This window comes from Scleropages formosus, chromosome 17, assembly GCF_900964775.1.
Source record: "Scleropages formosus chromosome 17, fSclFor1.1, whole genome shotgun sequence".
Taxonomy (NCBI): Eukaryota; Metazoa; Chordata; class Actinopteri; order Osteoglossiformes; family Osteoglossidae; genus Scleropages; species Scleropages formosus.
In genome coordinates this window covers 16,204,761-16,224,294 of record NC_041822.1, presented here as the reverse complement: position 1 = coordinate 16,224,294, position 19,534 = coordinate 16,204,761, and the positions used below count along the sequence as shown (strand labels likewise).

The 19,534-nt window shown below is 42.1% G+C and overlaps 1 protein-coding gene and 1 long non-coding RNA gene across 2 annotated transcripts in view; one reads left to right on the top strand and one right to left on the bottom strand.

Moving 5' to 3' along the window:
• Nucleotides 1-8,621, bottom strand: part of LOC108938576 (LHFPL tetraspan subfamily member 2a protein-like) — a 43,665-nt gene extending 35,044 nt beyond the window's left edge. Inside the window, exon 1 of the mRNA XM_018759227.2 lies at nucleotides 7,955-8,621. The gene's annotated coding sequence lies outside the window, so the exon portion shown is untranslated. The remainder of the gene's footprint in view (nucleotides 1-7,954) is intronic.
• LOC108938577 (uncharacterized) lies at nucleotides 7,356-18,682 on the top strand. Its single transcript, XR_001966431.2, has 4 exons — nucleotides 7,356-7,472; nucleotides 7,540-7,661; nucleotides 15,991-16,330; nucleotides 18,513-18,682. It is a non-coding gene; the product is annotated as an uncharacterized LOC108938577 (long non-coding RNA).
• The last annotated feature ends 852 nt before the right edge of the window (nucleotides 18,683-19,534 follow it).

Below are 19,534 nucleotides of genomic sequence, written 5' to 3'. Positions count from 1 at the left end.
CGGTTTAGAACAACCACTGATGCTAGTTATACTCGGACAACTTGCTACAGATGTAAAGTCAATGTCTAAGGACAGTGTTTGAATCTACAAACTTCATAACATTTTCAGCAGTTCCTGACCATCCACAGAAGCCCAGTGAGTCTTCATACCTTATATTACAGGTTAAACCCTTATGCCTCTTTGTAACTGTGGTTTCTGTGACAAAGCCAATAAGAAGCACGGCAAATGTCAGGTTTTGGGGGCTGACAAATATTAGCAAAAACATTCAGTGGGGTTATGCACAAATGCAGTACTGGGGACACATGGTCATGATGGTCATGACATGGTCAAATCCAGGTCATCATGACAAAGATCTCCATGTGCTCGCTATTAATTTGTCTCTATTCAAAAGGAACGTTTAATAAGGAGACTTTACACAGTGTGTTTACTTTTGGTCTTCTGTGAGGAACAAAGCCTCATGTTTTACTGCAGTAATATTAACTTTATTATGTACATGTTGAAATATTGACTTGTCATTTTGAGGTTACTCCTAGACTGTCTGCTGCTCAGTTTTGCTTTGGGTAATACTTGAATATTTAAGACATATTAAATAACTAGACAGTAACCTCAGCGTGACTCAGTAGTTTATCTCTGGAAAAGTTCTGAGTTTCACATTATTTGCAACCCAAGTGTAACCCAGACTCTTGTCTGGTATGACAGCTATAAAGCAACAGTACATAACCACAAATGCTTTCTTAAGAGTCATTATAGCAAGTTTATCCTAAATAGCTATGGAATAAAGGCATCACAGACAGCAAGCCTACATGACTGACAATGTTTCAAGTGTGTTGTGTGTAATTGGGTGTAATTACGTCCCCTTTGTCCTCCTGCCAGGCGACAGAGCTGACGCTGTTGTCCAGACCATCGGGCTCAACCCAACACATTGACCTGAATTCCAGTGAACGTAATGATGGGGTGTGCGCAGACACCACAGCACCCTGCTGCAGATCTGGGTTCAGCCAGCCCAACCTGAGCGATGTGACACACTCACACATGTGCACACCACACACCCTAAGGCCTCTCCTGCTGCTGAAGAACCAACAACCAAGTCACACCCCAAAGCCATCTGTATTTATACATGACACTATATGCAGACAAGTCTTTTAAAGCTGACCAAAAAGCTGAAATAAAGCAACAAAAAATAAACTTAAAAATAAAAAAATTATAATAATTAAATCCAACACCATCCTTGCATGTTTATAATCAACCACTGAGTACAAATTAAGGTCTGTTTTTTTTTTGTTTAATTCTGGCTTGTATTTTTATTCATATTTATTTTGCCACCTGGCTAGGTCTCTCTTGGAAAAAAATAGATGTACATTTCAGGCTTTGAGGATAGAATAATGTATTTTTTCTTTTTGTGGGTGTGTGACATTTTTCGTCACAATGGTAATCATATTCTACAGCAGTTTGTAGGTTCACTTATTATGCAGCACATTTGTAAGCACAGTTATTCTAAGTACTTCTGTTCCATAGTAATCTGGGCCAGCTGAGTACAGCTGGAAAACACATGCATGACATGATTTCTGATAAGCTATTCTGTACCAACAGCATGCGCTGCAAGTCAGTTCCAGTAACACGGGATTTTAGAGCAAATTCTTCACGAATAAAGAATAAAGTTGACGCAGAGTAAGGAAACACAGAACACTGTGCAAAGAAACGAGTCCATCGTTTCAATAAACATCATTCTTCTCCTTACCTATTTCAGCAGCATTTTCAGAAACTTAGAAAAGACGTTAAAGTTTGTTCTGTATCCCTACATTCCAAACCATGTGGAAAATGGTTTACAGAGGTAACACTTGGATGAACTGTTTTCTTTGCAACGTAAAAGAAAATTATTCCTCTTGTATGCATCTCTGAAGCTCTGCATTTGTTGCTCAGTGAGAGTGTAAGAGGTGAGTCAATGTTGACAGAACTACTTAATGACGGGGTGAGAAACTCTTTCAGAGACATGTTTCACATCACAGCTCAAAATGTTTAACAGGCACCAGTAGAAGAAAAAAAAAGTCACAGATCCTTAGCAAGGGATAATTACAGCTGCTAAGAGAGACGGGGGATCAGCTTGGCGATTCACTCGAACCTTCACCAGGGAAAGCGTTTCCAAACTAGAAATGTTTGTTACAGGGGACGGTGTGACTCACAGTAAACCAAGGAGTATATCATTGTGGGCAAGCAAATAAAACCAAATAAATAAAGTGTCTTTTCAGACTTGTGAGCTTGTGAAAAGCCATAGGAATAGTTACACCACCAAAAACTAACTTTAAAGAGATAGCAGGTCTGGCCATGAATGCTGGGCAATCCAACCTGTATTTGGTTGCCATGGGAGATGGGAGTAAACAAATTCTGCCAAACACCTTTCCCAGTAAATAATGCCGACTGTACAAGCGCTGGACTTCAGTGGCTAGCTGAGTGTGTTTCAACTTTCCAAGCAGGTCCTTCTCTGTAAAGAAAAAAATGGTCCATTCACCAGTCTGTAGCCATTTAAATGACATAACTTTCATTCACAACCAGGAGAAAAGTATCCTCCAAATGAGAGCAACAGTCACGCTGACCGGTAAAACCATGCGAGGGTGTCCTGGAACAGGACAATCCATTATTTTCCCTCAACAAACAACCAGAAACATGAGGGACAAATAAGAGACTGAGACTTCGGCAAGATCACTTTAGTGGCTCCAGTCTATAAATTACATTGAAATTTGCAAAGGAAGCACATCTGTCTAATAAGCTCTAATGGCTGCATTGTCATTATCGTCATCATTATGACGACGATCATCATATGTGCTTTTCACATCATTACTCTAGTTTGACAGATGCTACAAGGGCCTCTTCAATTCATTTGCATACACCAATCCATGTGAGAATTGTGACAGAACAACTATGGCAAAGCACAATTACCAGAACATAGCGAAGTGGAACACAGCAGCTCTTTGTCACCATTCTTAGAGCCAATCAAATTGTTCATAGGATTTCATCAGATATTGACAGGTAGCTTACATTACACTAGATGGAAAACAACTGGAGTGAAAATCTTGCTGTGGTCTCTTCTACGCAAATGGTTCACACCTTTTAACTCCTGGAAATAGTGCAGCAACAGAAACCTCTTCCAAGAACGGCTTCTTTTATGAGAGCCTTTATAGGGACAGGGTGTGGGGATGTAGAGGACAGAGAGACAAAAAACAGATGCACCACAGGCACTGAATGAAAGGCACAGGGAAAGCAAAATGAAACAGATATGTAGATATGACTAACCATCTCCATCTGCTTCTCCATACCACAAGTGAAATGGACAATGTTGAAGGAACCACAAAAAAGGCACAACAAGGACTCCTGCCCACCAACTCCAATAATTACTTCAGGCTAGACACTTCAACATAACATTGGGCACAGGTACAAATAAATAAAATCTTCACCCATTTTACTGGTAAACATAGGCATGACTTTTTCAAACAAATTCTTTTTGTTCTTCTGACTTCTTGACTGTAGTCATCATGACCTTTGATGCACTCTAGATTTGAAGACTAAAAATATTTGCCAACTTGGGCTAAAATGCATATTCTATTCACTAAACATTCTGATTTAGTCAAAAAGGCCCAACTGTAAAACTTCTAATTAAATAAAGGACACTTGTCTGGAGGACAAGGCATTTTATACGTTCGGAGTTGACATGGTAAACCAGGGAAACAATGCTGAGCTCTTTGCCGTCAGCTTTTGTTGTCTCCCATTTAATTCCCTTGTATTCGCCAACTAAGAATCCCTAAATCAGGGTAAATCAACCACACAAAAGTCCATTAAAGAATGATGCCCTGTGGCGATTGCACCTTACACCACGTGGCATAGCTGTTCCTGGCACTACTTGGGTGGTTCCAATCACTGCATGACTCTGTCACCCCCCACTCCCCAGGCTCCCAGGCCGAACTGCTCACACCTCTCACCTGCATCCCCTTTTCAAGGATCCTTTGTTGACTGGTAAAAGGAGAAACAGAGCTAAGACAGCACAAAAAAGACGAGTTGACTCTCAAAACCCAGTGGACCAGCATATGTAACACTTAACATGAATGGGCTTGTTGGTTTAATGAGAATTACATTAAAATATTGCCTTTTCATTAGGAGTATAAAACAACCACAAGAAACCTATTTTGTGAAAATAGATTTGTGTGGTGCAAGCAGACACTGTAGGTTTGTAAAGAAAAAGGAGCCATGGGGCAATTAGCTTGTTTAGCACCTCTTTCCACGCCAAGTACACACACATACTCTCCTGATGTTTCTCCCGTTGAGATCCTGCAAAAAGCGCCTTACACTGTGAAATGCCTCCGGTGAGCATCAGCCTCTCTTAATGAGCTGCGCTCAGCCAGACCCCATCCATCAGATATGATTATGATTGCCTAATTATAATTATGATTAGAATTACCCAATTACACACATGGAGCTGGGGGTCTGGCCTGCCATTCATTGGCTCATCAGGCTACAGTACATTTTGTTCTTCTGCCAGCACTAAATTACAGTATTCCCCCATACATTTATAACCACATCACTTTTACTTTGCAGTTTTTACTGTTTACACTTCGACACAACACAGTGTTTTCTAAACAGTTCAAGTGTTCTATGCACAAGAGTCCAGCACTCATGCTGTCAGAAGATCTGAACCTCTTTACTTCATTTTACTGCATTTGATTGCAGCCAGAAATTTGCGATTAGATAACAACACCTTCCTGAGACATGGGACCCCATAAAACAGAGAGGACCATCGGAGGGCACATTCGGTATCTCATCCCAGGAAGGTTCAATGCACCATATCTCACACACACACACACACACACACACACACACACACACACACACACACACAGAGCCTGGAGCAAAAGGGCATTGAGAGTGCTCATGTGCCATAAGGACCTGCTGTGATTTAATCCACTCCCTGCACAAACCAGACAGGACGTCAGTCTATAAAACCAGGGGTAATACAAGTTCTGTTCCTTTTGGAAACCCTGTGAGTCAGTGACAGTAAACTCATGACAGGAAAACCACTTTTTGTAATTGCCTCCATTACTTAAATGGACGTTTTGTTTTGCTTTGCCACAGGTAATTCTGGCCAATTTTTAGCGGCCATATAAATATCTTCAGAAGAAGAATGTGAGATTTATAATATAAAAATAGAAATACACACACACATTTTCAGAACCGCTTGTCCCATACGGGGTCACGGGGAACCGGAGCCTAACCCGGCAACTCAGGGCGTAAGGCTGGAGAGGGAGGGGACACACCCAGGACGGGACGCCAGTCCATCACAAGGCACCCCAAGCAGGACTTGAACCCCAGACCCACCGGAGAGCAGGACTGTGGTCCAACCCACTGCGCCACCGCGCCCCTCACAAAATAGAAATAATGACTTCATATTCATTTCAGCCATATGCCAAATCCTTTTATGCTCTATTTATATTAAGTAATTTTAATTTACAGTGGCAGAAGGTGATTTAGTGGTTAAGGAAGTAGTATCTTGACCGAAAGGTAAAGGAGAGAAACTGCAGAGACTGGCCATAAATGTTGGGCTGTAGAGTATAGCTACGATCTTCCCGCATGGTTTTGCAGTTACTGTGTGCAGACAGTGTCACTTACACACACACACACACACACATTTTCAGAACCGCTTGTCCCATACGGGGTCACGGGGAACCGGAGCCTACCCGGCAACACAGGGCGTAAGGCCGGAGGGGGAGGGGACACACCCAGGACGGGACGCCAGTCCGTTGCAAGGCACCCCAAGCGGGACTCGAACCCCATTGCAGTTTTAGTTCTTACAAAATTTACATAAACAGTTTTTGAGAGTAATACTAGAATTTCAGGGGGGCATGGTGGCACAGCAAGCTTGCCTGGGTCCTGCTTTGTTTGTTTGTTTGTTTGTTTGTTTGTGTGTACTAGAACTGCATGACCTCACATCTTAATAAGCATTATCAAAAAAGACAAATCAAAAATTACCATGTGATGTCTCTAAGTCATTGGAGCATGAAGCTGCGGTCCCCTAGAGTCGGCGATGTGGGATGAATCGTTACAGCGAGCACCCGACATTGCTCAAGCAGTCTGTTGATCAACAGATCAATAACGTGAAAATACAGCAACCATGAACCAACAGTTTCTGAAAAGCACTAGACAACAGAAGTGCAGCGATGGGTGGGATGGGGGATGTTCATCTCAGCTTCACACACACAGCGTATAGCGACACATAGGTACACACAAATGATTATTAAAAGCTAGACATCACAAACTGGAGGGTACAGATGGATTCCACAGCAAAAGATGTAGCGCAACTTCTTAAGTGGGTTTCTCACGTGGAGACAGGATCTATTTCCGTGCCATCAACAGGTAGTCAACAGGAACGAGGAAGGGGATTTAGCTCCGCTTCTGTGTTTACCTTCGCACTACAAAAGGGTTCCTCAACAGTTACTCCTTGTTAAGACACCAGTGGCAGTCTTCCTTTAAAAGCAACATCGGCTCTCAAGAGCCATAGCTCGCCACACCGATGGGCCTTCTTTGTTCGGAAGCTTCAGTTGAGATTTTGACGTGATCGCTGCCGTTTTAAGTTCTCCTACCTTGTCGTAAATCAATTTGTAAAGCTAAGATCTCAGATGGCAACGGAGGGACTGTACATCTTTACACTGGTGCAGTTTTTCCACCTCTTGTTAAGTGCCTTTTCACAGCTTCATGCTACCTCTGCTAGAATGTCAGCAATTTCCAAGGCAATCCACTTCAAAGCAACCAAACCTGATGCTCTGCATAATAATAATAATAATAATAATAATAATAATAATAATCCCACAGCAAGCAATAAAAGATACAGCACATCTTGATTCAGAGATATGCTGTTGTTCCATTTTTACAATAAGGCAGCGGTGACCCCTGATGCGAGGCACATAACCTATAATAATAAAGGATGAGAGGCTATTTTCAGAGGAATAAAGGCTGTTCTGAAGATGGACTCCTGTGACATCCTCGGTTTACTTCAGGCACATCTCCTAAGAAATTGTTTAAGAAGGAATATTGTTTCCTTCATAACAATCATACATACTATATTCTTCTGTGGTTATTTGTACGGGTTTTATGCAATTTTTAAATTGTGCAGTTTTTTTTGCTATGATAGTAGTTCACACTGTGAAAATTATAAGATTGATGCACTGTTACTGTACAAGTTCCTTCTGTACATTTTAGTACTGCAGGTGAAATTCCTTTTACAAAAATGACTGGCAGCTACTTGCACTCATTCCCTCCTGGCAGCTCAACTCACATGATTGCGTGACTATAAAACTTAAGGGCAGAAAGTTCGAGAACAACATGACAACGACGTCCGAGAGCTGAGCTCATCGAAATGCATGGATGTGGACAGACGGCGCAAGGACCTGGGAACTAACCCCACAGTCTGCGGGCCATCTAGACGATCACCCGTGAGTGAGTGTGTGTGTGTGTGTGTGAGTCAGTGTGTGCGCGCGCTCACCATCGTTTGAATCGCAGCTCGTGTTTGTTCCCACGCATCGATCGCGCAGCCCTTCATTCCCCAGCTGTCAGCGACCAGCACAGGACACATCGACCTCTTCCCCCGAGACTCCGCGGAGCTCAGCCTGAGGTAGGCAGAGGTGTGTGTCGCACCCAGCACTCGACGTCACTCTTTGGAAAACACGTGTGTGTGTGTGTGTGTGTGACAAAAGCAGCAAGGTCCGCGAAAGAGAGCGTGTCCGTCCGTGGCGTGTTTTTTTCCCCACTTTTGGCTTCAGCCCCTTGCAACTGCGTCCAGTGACTGTAACACTCTCACTGGATCCATCCATCGGGATCCCGGTTACGTCCGTTTTTAACTTTAAGAGTCCACGTTCGGAAAGAGAAAGTCACAACAATCATTGATGTCGTGAGCTGTGCCCCCCCTCATACTTACCGCCGGTCCATGATTCCTGGAGCTGAGCCGATGGACGGATGGACGGATGAATGAATGAACTTCTTGGCTCTCTGCTCGCTCATCACCGGGATTCCGCTGCAGGCGGACGTGCGCTCTCCTCCGCCAGATGTTATCTCTGTACTCCTCCTCCTCCTCCTCCTCCTCGCTTTCTCGAGCCTTCTGGACGCGTGACGGAGGTCTTTCCCCTCGCGGATCCGACACCCGTATGGCCCCGCGCTCCCGTTCCACGCGCACAATGTGCGCGCGCTCTCTGCCGCTGCCCTCCCGCGATCGGGCACCCTATCAGAAGTAGTGACCGCGTGCAGCGAGAGAATACGCCCCCTTCCTGCCCCCTCTCACCCCTGTTCAAACTCCACACGCGCGCACACACCGTGTTTGTGCGCCTGCGCTTGTTTCTCCTTTATGAACGCTTCTCTTGTAACCTAAAACTCAGCAATGAGGTCACTGACGGGGTACATCTGTAGACTACATGCATGTGATATGCATGTTGCACATTGTATGCAGTCAGAATGAATATTCCTGTGGGGTTAGTAAAGTTGTTTCATCCATCCATCCATCCATCCATCCATCCATTCATTTGATGTCATCCCTTCCCTTTTTTGGACATACACAGTGGTACAGATCCTGCCCCGGAGGTTATAGGACAGAGTACAGTCAAAGCAGGGCACCAGCAGGGCGATCACACACACTAACTAACCAAAATAAAATCTGTGCTATTATACGGTATGCATGTAATAAATAAATCACAGCTTATTCTATTAAATCGTTAACATTATATCTGATTTACTGGTGTAACATGTGGACACTGCACTGGTTATGAAAAAAAGCATTGCTCATGTTTATTAATGGTTCCCAGATTACTGTGTAATTAAGGCAACATGAGGGATTCGCACCGAGTGATGATATGTATTCAAACGTGAAGCGGCTAACATTTGGTTAGTCCACATGTGGACTCAATAAAAATTAAACATTGCGACATGAGTGCGAACTGCATAAAAAGCAACTGTCTCATGTTTCAGAAATGTCAACTGTCATCTTTGAAAGGACCTCAAGTTTCAAAGAAGAGGAAATATTTGGTTCTTATGCGGAGAACACATTCGATGGAAACGCGTAGATATGAATGAAGGGCGGTATGAAAACAAGCTTGTGAAGATGAGAGAGGGTATTTTTCACAGAAACCTCATGTCAGGACCGAGATAAGGGAAGACAGGCCTGTGTGAAGAGGACAGATGCCTCCTGCATTGCTGCCTTTGAACTGTCTTGTTTCGTTTTCCATTAAATACTCAAACTGTCTTTGGTGAACAGTGCATTTCTACACTGAAGCCCCACGCACACATCTTCCGTTGTTAAAAACGTTTCCCCTGTCTTGCAAATGTATCTTGCATCCCTCCTTTGAGATCCCCTTAGACAACACAGGATACAAACACACAGTTTGTCGCTCGAAGAAACAGTTGATTTCTGTTTATTTATTCTTTTTTCACTTATTTCAATCGGATTGTTCATGGGAATTATGAAATCCTTTTACACCGTCATGTCACATGTATTGACAAGCTTCTGCCTTCCTTGTCAAGATGAGGGAGGCAACATTAGCCAGGGATTTTGATTTGGTATGTGAGCACAGATGGCCATCAATCATTTTTCTTAATTATGTCAATTATTTTTTAAACCAGTTACCCAAATATGATAGGCCTACTTCTCATTTTATGAGTAGGCATCCAAATATAATTAAAGACTGAGTAATATAATTACAGGTACTTCAAATGCTTTTATTGCATCTCAAAAAAGGAAAAAAGATTGTGTGACATGTGAGTAGCACCGTTGTCTCACAGCACCTGAGTGGTGTGTGAGGACGTGGGTTCAGTCCCCGTTCAGTCTGTGTGGAGTGTGCATGTTCTCCCTGTGTCTGCGTGGGTTTCTTCCAGGTGCTTTGGTTTCCTCACACAGTCCAAAGACCTGCTGCTCAGGTTCCCTCATAGTGTGTGAGAGAGAGAGTATGTTGTATGGATGAGTGACCCATTGTAAATAGTGTATCTAGCAGTGTAAGGTGTGTGGGCTGATAACACTACACAGAGTTCATTGGACATTGCTTTGGAGAAAAGCATCTGCTAAATAAATAAATATAAATGTAAATTACAATACAATCAACACTGTCCGTGGTTAAATACTGCACCAGGTACAGTGTAGGGTTTTCCATATTACACCCGTACTGGAGTTAGGATACTACTAGGAACTGTGAGTCCAAGGGCGAAATGGCCCTTGGCAAAACGATGCGCAATAAGAGTGAAAAACATTTAGAAGTGACCTATTATAATGGTTTTTGTGATCCGAACACCTGTTTGTCCTTGGTCGTCTAGTGACCAGCGGCTTGTGCGGCTGCTGTGGTCTTCTTCGTTGTTCAGTTAGCAATGTCAGAACATTTGTGAGACCAGCACCACACAAATTTCTCACTGAATTGTTTTTCTTTGCTCATAACACATAGTTGGCTATGTTATCAGTTGCACCAAATGGCAGGATGTATTTCTCCTCTAGTAAACACAATGCGGTTTACTGATAACAAGCTGAAGTTTCCATGTTCCCCCCGTGTCTGTGTGGATTTTCTCCGGGTGCTCTGGTTTCCTCCCACAGTCCAAAGACATGTTTCAGCTGAGTTGCCCGTAGTGTGTGAGGCTACCCTACAATAGACTGGTGCCCCATCCAAGGTGTACCTCCCCTTTCCTTGGGCCCAATGATTGTGGGAGAGGCTCTAGACTGCAGCGAACTTGACCAGGACAAGTGGTTAACGAAAAAAAGTGGGAGTGAGCGAGCGAGCAAGTGAGAGAGACACACTGCTCCTCCAGTTACACAGGATGTGTGGTGGTTTGGTGGCAGGTGTGGTGGTTTCGGCATGTCATAAGAATGCCCCTGGTCGGCTCCAGTTGGAATTAAAACCAGACCTGTCTCACTTGGAGGAAACCCCAGGGCAAACCCAGGAAATGCTGGAGAGATTATATCTTTCTGGGAACACCTGGAGATCCAAAAGTAGGAGCTGGAGACTGTGTCTGGATAAAGGAAGGTCTGGGCCTGCCTGCTCAGCCTGCCACCAAAGCAACCCTCTCCAGGACAAGTGGAAGTAAAATAACTGCCATACATTGCAGTGTCATACAGGCATACAAACATATCTAGCCAGTTGCATTGCAAGTTCTGTAAAAAATGTGTTAATTAAAAGGGAATCCAAACATTTTGTGTCTGTGCAATGTCTGTCTGGAGTTCCAAAACAGGGATTACAGATAACAGTGGTTTTAATAAAATTAGCTTCTTAAGAAAAGTGACGTGAAACCACTTAATTGGAATAGTGTGGATTGTTGCTCCGATGCTGGCAATTAATTATGGCATCATTAACTTAAATAACGTAATTAGTTCAGATAACCATATTGTAATCTAATTTTATGGTTCCATGATTACTGAAGCAGTTTAAGGTGCGTAGGAGGAATTTCAAGTTGCATATTAAGTAGCACATTTGTTAAAATTTTTATTCTTAACTCATATTATTCCTTTATTCTTTGTAAAAGGTCCCACCATGGTGTTAAAATGATGTCACTAGCACATTTTAAGCAACATTCTCTCTCATGTAAAATTATGTTGCCTCAGGCATTTTTTTATGGAAATATTAAGTTGTGCAGCAAAAGTAGATATGAGGAGGGGTGCAGCGGCGCAGCGGGTTTGGCCGGGTCCTGCTCTCTGGCGGGTCTGGGGTTCAAGTCCTCCTTGGGGTGCCTCCTGATGGACTGGCGACCAATTCTGGGTGTGTTCCCTCCCCCTCCAACCTTGTGTCCTGTGTTACCGGGTTAGGCTCTGATTCGCCACCACCCCTCTCGGGAAAGGCATTTCCGACTGTATGTGTGTGTGAGTATATATGTTGAACTCCTTAAAATGTAATATATGATTTTAACATGACATGGCTGGGAACTTCTCCCAGCTGCCACCCTTTGTTGGCATTTTCAAATGAATGGATTGATATCTGTGATATGAGCTCCTACTGTGCACTGTGGTAGAGACTCTGAGTCATTCACCAAGGAGACAGCGCTTGTGATGTTCAAAGCCCGTTCTTAGCTCAGACAAGGGGTCCTGTTAATCTGTTTGCACATTCACCACAAAGCAGATCGTCGTGTTTAACATTCCTATCCAAGGGGGCTCCTCAAAGAGATTGTGCTGGGCATGGGCTTGGATCCAGTCTCGCTGTGTGTGGCCAAATTACATCTTAATACAGTCACACTGGACAGATGGTCAGAGGAAAGCTAATGGTATGTGGAGAAGCCTTGAGCCTGTGTGGAGGTGGGGGCTGGGTGGTCTTCAAAGTTAGCTTGAGAATCCCATGGGTTTAAGATGGCATTACACAGAAGTACTGAAAATAAAAGGACATGCAAGAAACAGACAGGGATTAAGTGAGGGACAGCAGCAAATGTAGCCTTGACCAAAGGATGACCGTGTGCCAAAAAGCCAAACTTTGTAGAGTCACATTAACAATCTGAAAGATTAGCAAAATTATGAAGAAAGGAAATATTACCAGGGCCAAGCTTACTGTCTCACAGATGACAAGTTAAGATAAGTATACAGAAGAACACATTTTCAAAGGTCCCCAAAACTACTTTTATTGTATCATTGCATGAGTGTGTGGATGAGTATGTTTGCAATGGCCTGATGTGCTGTTCAAGGGGCGACTTCATATTATACAATAAACACTGGACTAAATAGAGCAATGGATGGATAAATAAATGTATGGATGGAGAGAAACTCCCTGATTCAGTCATGTGGGTAACTCAATAAGAAAATGCAATGAGCTCACAAAGCAAAACGTCATTTTGTCATATGTGAGCCGTGATTTAATAGAAAAGCTTGTCTGATCACATTTCTCAAAACTCTCCAAACAATGGAAATCATGTCAACAAGGCACAACAAACCTTTGCAGTACAGTTCAGATTGCAAACATCTGAAAGGCACCCATCACTTTTGTGTTTGCAGAGGGCCGAAGAATCTCACTCCAGTCGAAGAATCCCAGACATTCTCTGTGGATTCCGTGCAATTTGGAGACAGCTGGGAAAGCACACGAAACAGCACACACATGTACATTCATACTTAGACACACTCCATGCCCTGTGTTTTACACTCCTCTGCAGTCTGAATGTACTGAGGAGTGTGTGTGCGTTGACTTCACATGGAGGAACAAACATGGGCATTGATGATGGCTGAAGGCCGTGCGTATGCATGAGTAGTTCATCAAGAGAAACCAAAGCTTGGCATGCCTGATGGATGGAGGACAAGAAGAAGGAACACATTTCTCGCGCAAAGCATTTCAAAAGTCCGCACTATTCATTGATGTATCTTTCTTTGTCTATTTTTAAGATGAATGAATGAATGAATGAATGAAATTTTATTAATCCCAGAGGGAAATTCTGTTTGGCTGCAGCAGCATAAAATGTACACACAAACAAAGAGACATACAAAGACACTGAGATAAATACATAAATAATTTATGTAAATGAATAAACTAGGTAGATAAATAAGTGTATTGACAGAAGAGAGGGCAGAGCAAAGTGAGGTGGTACAGAGTGTACTGAGTTGGTACAGAGCGGTAAAGGAACATCTGGAGCATATTGTGCTTTTCTGCTGTATCAGGTCTAAACAGACATGACTATGTAAATGCTAATAAAAAAAACACAGATCATCAAATATTTTTAGAAAAGGTTAAACATTATATACTGTATAACTATTCATCACTGAGCGATCGTCTGTGATTCTGAAAAATCTCTGTAGTTTATTAGACATATTTTTCAAACATCAGTTAAGTCTTTTTTTCTTTCAACAGTCTATTTAAAAAGGGTTCCAAGATTATATAGAGTAAACTGTAGAAATTAGGCTTGCAAGTTTTACCCTGTATGTCTTGGGTTACATTGAAAGATTAGACTGTCTTACTCATTAGACTAAAAAAAAAAAAAATCAGGAGGTAGGATTTAGACGGCATTATGGGCTTGTTGTGGAAACACTGAGAAAGTCGCTCACAGTTCATTAAGGAGGAGAACTGTGATAGTTTGGCATTGTTCTGGGTCTAAAACTTTGGCTATTTCTTATTAAATTCATAACATTGTCTGTTTGCCTACAAACACTGTCAGTGCAATAGTTTGTCACAGTCCAACGTGATAAACTATTATATGTCGATCTGGGTGCAGAAAGGGTCATCCGGCATATTTACAAGGTCCTGGGACATTCCATATGTTATAAGCTTGTCTTACTCAAGCTGTTGTGCAATTCCATTAGAACCTCCAAAAGAATCACTTTACGAAGGCAGTGTACATGCTGCGGTATCCCTGAGTGAGATACCCCTTTGACATCTTCATGCTGATGCCCTGCTTTCGAAAATCAGTTGTCCGTATCATCACTAAGGTAATAGGACCCTGTAGCGTGAGGTCAACTACTGTGCAAATATGCATTTAGAAACAAACTCACACAACTACAACAGAGACTGTCCTGGCCAATAACTCATATGTCTAAATCCACAGAAAATAGCCCACTGAAGAAATATAGTCTCTTTCTGTAATTCACAAAGGGCTAAGGTTTTTAATTAGGAGTTAGAGTTTCTTTCTGTGCATGTCAGCATGAGCGCAGTGAAACAAAAGTTAGAATCTGCTGACTCAGTCGAGAACTGGAGCCAAAGCTATTTGAGTGTTCGAGTTGAGAGAAAAATATGAAAATAATATTCACACACTCATAAACACATCTTGCAGTTGATTCAGTTGTCTGCATGAGTAAAGTGAGAAGAGTCTTGTCATAATTTCCTTTACAATAAAATGTTCGCATCATCGGTGCCACAGCCAATCAGTGACATACAATGAAAATCTTGACAAAGCCACACAGTTTCATAACTACATGTCTATCAAAGCGAGGCTTTGGTCAATTATAGGGTTCCTACATAAGAAACCCATTACACCACTAACATCCTTAATTTTCTTCAGACTTGGCGTGGGTTTGGGTTGAGGTTTTCCTAAACAATATACTTGTAGTTGTGCACATCCAGCTAAATACAATGAATGTTACCATCAGGGTTTAAACATAAAAACCCTCTCCTCAAAGTTGGTTACACTGTGTTTTGATGCGTTTCTCATTTCAGATTTGTTTCAATATACATTTCAAGGAAAATACAACATAGACGGTCTAATTAAATTTTCCACATTTTCCTTGTATATGCGAAGGGAGCCTCTTTGAGGATCATGTTATCCAAATGCCACATTGAGGATCAGAGAGGGACCACGCCTGGTGCACCTTCTGTACTCGCTTTCAGGAATAGCGGAGAATCGTCATTGCTTGTATTTTTCAGCATCTGGACTCTGCTCTGTAGCAGAACCGCTGGAACAGGAGGAAGCTTGGGCTCTAGCCAGCATCTCCTTCTGTTAATATGTGTTTCAGAATGAGAACAAGCAACATCAAGCTCCTGTCTAACCAGTGGAACACAATGGGAATCACGGAGCCAACATTAACTAGGCTTTCTTTGGGGTTTCCATAGACAATACAATTCTGTACACCAAAGGGAGTAAACTATCCTACGTTTTGTTACTTCAGTATAGATTTTCCAGCTTTCTGTGTTGTCCATACCTTTGAACATGTCACCTTATGCCATACCTGAGGTGTGTGAAAATGACAAAAAGTGAAAAGCAATGTGTGTACAGTTAGGACAAAGTTTAATTTACAGGAGAATGTCCCTCTATGTTGTTACAACCCATACTATCCATGCAGAACTAAACTGAATGATTTATGCATAGTTATGCATTTAACTGGTCATCATAATATAACATAGCATACTGTAACCATCTGGCTTTGTTCATTCTCAGGACAAAGGCCTGGTGCAAAGGTGATGCCAAACTGCAGTTCTCATGACATAAAAGGGTTTGTCAAAAATTTAAAAGTCCGGTGTACTAGCTCTGATTCAAAATGTTAGCTTACACAAATGGTTAATAACCTAAACTCCCCATTGTCTTCCATTTCAGCGAGACACAGATGTGCAGTGTTTGAAACCACGTGGCGACGAAGGTCTGAAAAACAAACACACTCTGGTCTCATGTAGCCTCTTCTTCCTGTACCCAGATGGAAAGTAGCTTATTTTTCCTTTATTCTTCTATGCCTCTGGAAGGCCCACATGCAGCATTTTGTGGAGCCCAAGCAGTAGAGGTGGAGGTCACACTAGCAGGGACCAGTCGTGGGCTGCAGAGGATGAAAGGAGATCCTCGCTGACTCTTCTCCATGGATTGACGTGAAAACAAACCATGGGTGGCCTTTCTTCATCCTGAAGAAGAGCGTTCCTGGCTGACAGCCCTGCCAGATGCTGTGGTGGGTCAACTGGCTGCATGTCAGAATGAATGTGATAGCACAATGGACACCAGAACCATGGGCTTAGATAAGAAACTGGCAGCCCCAAGCCCCAACTCTCAGCACCTCATTGATTTGGCATGTTAATGTGAGAGGTCTGCTAGGGAAAACAGAATGTGACAGAAAAAAGTAAAAGGTCTCCAAAATACGAAGGAGACTGGGGCTGAGTGTTTCTACGAAGACGTGTAGCTTTGTGTAGAATGTGCGAACAAGCAATTGAATGTGCCCTAAGGAAATTAGCCTGTGCCTGCCAGGTTCCACTGGAAAAGTACCTTTTAAGGGGAATTTTTAGATTGAGTTTGATATGAAAAAAAAGCTCATACGGCACTAATGCAGGGTGTTCTCAGCCAAAGAAAGCACCGCACTTTCATCTGTATGCCTCACAACCATTTAAAATGTCAACATATAAATAGGTTATTGAGATAAAAATAGATTTAGGCTCACACTCCTTAGATCCATGAAAAAGAAAATACCACATTTTAGCAAACGTTGACTGTTAAAACATTTCCAACCTTGCTATTCATATCCCATGACAATCGTTAGAGCTGTATAATAGTAGAAAATTTCTACCCGCTAAAACCATTGATTTCTTTTTTCTTTTTTGTGAGCTGCTTTCTCTTCCCCGAAAACATACCTATAGAAATCCTTAGCAAAAATTGCCAATTATAAAAGACCAAAGGTGATAAAAGGTGCTTACACTTATGCTACTTATTTGAAGAGGAAACTGCGGAAACTCTGTCTACATTCAAGAAGGGTCTGAAAACTCACCTTTTCTGGACCCATTTCACCCAAGATCTCTCCAGCTCATGTACGGTGTAAATATTCATGCACCGTAACTTCATGAGCATCCCCAGAAAAGCCTTTATTCAGCCACTACTCCAGCATTGTATTTACTTGCTTGTGTATCTTATAATATTAAAAAAAAAGGTAGGGGGGTATGAGAATTTGTCTACCCTGTGTTTTATGCACCTACTCGAATGATGAACCTCGGTGCAGCAGGTGGTAGGTAACAAATTGGGTTTGCTTGAGGCTTTCATGTCTGCAGCTATGTCTCCTTCTCTCAATGTAATGCATAAATTGTACTTTTGCTAAGATGTACGTCGCTTTGAACAAAGCGTCTGCTAAATGAATAAATGTAAATGTAAATGTAAGAGAAGTGGAGTGCAAGGAATTTAATAATTTTAATACGTAACAATAATCTGAACCATTTTATTTGGTCCATTTGTTCCCTGGTAGAAAAGGTGTTCACCAAAAATAACGTGATATTAAAAGCACCTTGTGGTCACTCTCTAGAACAAATCCCAAAAGTTTTTCATTGTGATTTCTATTGTCAAAACCTTTCACCTTTCAAGTTGCAGTTTGCTTAGTCAAAAATTGCATATTTATAGCATTCATGGACCGCTAGCGTTAAATATAATTTTTTTGCTGGTGACTGACTCCATAACAGCTAACACAAATAACTGGAGTACAAATGTACAAAATGTTTGGCAGGAGCATCCAAAACAAACTCATAGAAAATGCTGTATGACATTTAAAATTTTCAGTAATTAACTGTAACTGGATTATGTTCATTGCAGCAGTGATATGGGTCATTGTGCAAAAAATATAATTTGAACAGAAGATGAATGTTAAATTGTGTTTGAAAGCATCCAGCTCTCATAAAACCATGTTTGAAAATGTAACAATTAGGTGTATAAGTTGAAAAGTAATAAAAAAATTTTACCACAGTTAAACCGGTACCATTGTTTTGTTGCTGGTGGCACTGGTGCCTCACAGTTCCTGGGCTAGGGGTTTGAACCCACATCAGTCTGTGTGAAGTTTGTATGTTTCCCCCACGCTTGCACGGGTTTCCTTCCACCATCCAAAAAGATTTTGGGTGAACTGATGACTTTAAGTTGCATGTAGGATGTGTGTATGCTTGTGTGTTTGCCCTGTGATGTACTGGCATCCCATCCAGGCTGCACCATGTCTCACGTGCTATGCTTCCATAACTTCCATAACTATATGACCCTGCATTAGACAAGAGATTGTTTATAATGGATGTACAGATCCAGTCAAAGTCACTGACCCAAGTAACTGCATTTTCAGTTTTTTTTTTTTTTTACAGTTGCATTTCTTCTTAAATAATTGGTTTATTTTACAGCACGGCGGACAGTGGCATCGAAGGCTCTATTTTCAGAGACAGCAGCAATGTGGGGCACCATCCTGCTAGGATGAATGGAGTGTGAACCCCTGATGACCTTTCCCTAATTGAAGTCTGCAAGAGTCACAACCTGGCAAAGCTTCCATGAGCACAGCGGGGAATGAATCCCTTTCCTAACAGAAAACCTCCCCCTGGTCCTTTCAGCAAAAAAAATATTTCCATTAGTTGCACTGTACCACGGGTCGCCTTGCGGTTAAGTATGTGGGGGGGCAGGGGGGGCAACCAGCAGGGGGCACTGACTCTTCCCCCGATGCCCTGCTGTGTCTGTGGATCATGCGTCGGTGTTATGCTTTGTGTGCTGGCCTAAATCTGACAGCATTGCTAAAAAGCAAAGTATCCTAACAATGAAGGGGATTATAAACAAATGGAGGGTGCGTCCTTCAAAAACAGAGCTGGTTTTCTCGGAGAAAGTCCAGAAATGCCTGAAGAACTTTTAGGCATTATTTGTTCAAGTCATCTACAGCTCTGCTGGAGAGACTTTATATCAGTGGATTTAGTGGTCAGCTTATTAAGACCTTTTTCTGAGAAATAAATGTAATTGCTGTGCATTTAAAGGTAATTTAAACAGGTGACTGCACAGGTTATGTCTCAAGGTGATTGCATCCGTTTTTTCTGTCTATTATTAATGGAAGGGGAATGAAAACATTTAAAAAAATCAATAGTTTCTTCAGCAGCCCCCTGCAATAACTGGAGTTGTCCTCGGAAGCGGGAATGTGTGTATCGTACTACAGTAACATACCCTTTAAGCAGAAAATCTATTAGCAAAAAAGGGCTTCAGTCAATGTCGTACGTTAATGGTTTATGATCCAAGTTAGTGCTTTGACATCAATACGTGAATCATACAGAGTCAGAATAACTCCCAGGGATCAACAGCTGTAAACTTATTGATACAACAACACATCAGATACGAAGAGGGGACAACCGATGTCTCCCCTCATCGCTGATGATCAAAATTCTAAAAG